The 1,975-nt window shown below is 39.7% G+C and overlaps 1 pseudogene across 1 annotated transcript; it reads right to left on the bottom strand.

Moving 5' to 3' along the window:
• Positions 1–1,161: 1,161 nt before the first annotated feature.
• Positions 1,162–1,726, bottom strand: LOC311610826 (protein maestro-like; annotated as a pseudogene). Its single transcript has one exon. The product of its transcript is annotated as a protein maestro-like (transcript).
• Positions 1,727–1,975: the final 249 nt, after the last annotated feature.

The raw sequence follows: 1,975 nt of genomic DNA, 5'->3' as shown, positions 1-1,975 counted from the left end.
AAAGGTACAAGTTTATAGTCTGGCATGGTTTTTCAACCTTGGTACTATTTATTTATTTATTTATTTACCAGTATTTATTTATTTTCGTTTCTAACCAATCAATTATTCCATAACAGGCAGTACCATATGGTGGTTGAATGTTGACTCCAAAAGTCAGATCATAGAGGTTTGAATTCTGGGTCCATTGTCCATTGGGGTCATCTGGGGCAAGTTACTTTAATTTCCCTGTGACTTAGTTTTCTATCTAAAAAATGAGAATAATAATAGTACCTTTCTCACAGGGTTGTTGTATTAAATAATACTTGCACAGTACTTAGCACTCAATAAATTATAAATGTTCTCAATAAATGTTACTTCTTATTATTCCATATGTTACCATCAGCCTGAGGATTTTCAACACATGCTTTATAAATTTTTTTCTCTTTATTAATTCTTGTTTGGAATGATCTTGGAGACAATGACTATTGACAATTATGAGAAGCTAAAGATATCCCTCCAACCTTCTTGGTATTTTGACCAACTTTATTTATTTATTTATTTATTTATTTATTTATTTACTTATTTTTTAAATATATTTTATTGATTTTTTACAGAGAGGAAGGGAGAGAGAGTTAGAAACATCGATGAGAGTCATCGATCAGCTGCCTCTTGCACACCCCCTCCTGGGGATATGCCTGCAACAAAGGTACATGCCCTTGACCGGAATCGAACCCGGGACCCTTCAGTCCCCAAGCCGACGCTCTATCCATTGAGCCAAACCGGTTTCGGCTTGACCAACTCTAAATAGGTCTTACCAAGAAAAGGAATCAGTAGCAAATGACAAAGTATCAATAGCAAATTTTAAGATAATAGTTATTCTCCTATGATTCAGAAATTAAAATAAAATTAAAACTGGAAGATAAGTGACAGCATTGAACTGAATCAATATAGACTCTAAATGTTTTAAAGAAAGAACATATCTTCTCGTCAAATTTGTATGGGGAGAAACTGACATAGGGAAAGCAATTTAGGTTTCCTTTGGACATAATTATACTATTCTGCAGTATTATTTTTGCCATCCGTTGGTCTTCCGACATCCCCTTTTCCATCACCATCACCAGAGGCAAGCTGAAGCATCTGAAGAGTTTGAGGAAGGGGACTAGCAGCGCTCCCGCAATGTGCTCATGTGGAAGCATTTCCCCGCGGCTCTGTGTTTACAGGATTTTTTGTGTAGAAGTACTGCAGAAACAGAGTGATAGTGGCTCAGCTGTGGGCAGAGCTTGAGGTTCTTTTGGCCTTCTTCACTCTGGAAGCTGTGTTCCTTCCTTTGTCTCAGATACGGAGAACAGGCCTAAAACATGGTTTTGCAAGCCTTGACAACCTGGAGATTTCTATCCTGTAAATGGATTAGGAGGGAATCTTGAGTTTGCTTAATATTATGGGTGAAAATTTTCTTCATTTCCACCAGCAAAAGCAGCCAATTGCCCATGTGAGACAAAGGCCGAGTGTCTCAGGCTGTCATTGTTTTCATCTAGTAGAATCCTGATCTGAAGAGTGATGTCTATGAAGAGCACAAAGCTTTGCCCTGGATCTTGCCCAGGATCATGGTCAGAGTCTTCCCGCTCATGCAGATGAGTTCAGAATTTGTGGGATCATACAATCCATGCACCAGCAGGTCTAGGATAATTTTCTTGTACTTTCTCATCTTGTTGGGGTTCTCACAGGCCATGGCTCCCAGGCCTCTCATTGACTTGTGACAGTTTTTACACTGGATCCTGGGCTCTTTCTCTCAATAGGAAAAACAAAACAAAACGTTTTTCAGAGGCACCCCTTCAAGAGATCCTGGAAAAGAAAGACATCGCTGATGTCCTTTTCTTCTTGGGCTGGGAGGTGGAGATGCAAAGGGCTAGTCCAGGATTCTTCTGTTTGGTCCATGGATTTGAATTCATTCGCTGAGCTCCAGAGCTGGGGCAGCAGCTTGAAAGGCACAGGGGAC

This window comes from Pipistrellus hanaki (genome assembly GCF_964339955.1).
Source record: "Pipistrellus hanaki genome assembly, chromosome: 16".
Taxonomy (NCBI): Eukaryota; Metazoa; Chordata; class Mammalia; order Chiroptera; family Vespertilionidae; genus Pipistrellus; species Pipistrellus hanaki.
This window is presented reverse-complemented; position numbering and strand designations above follow the sequence as displayed.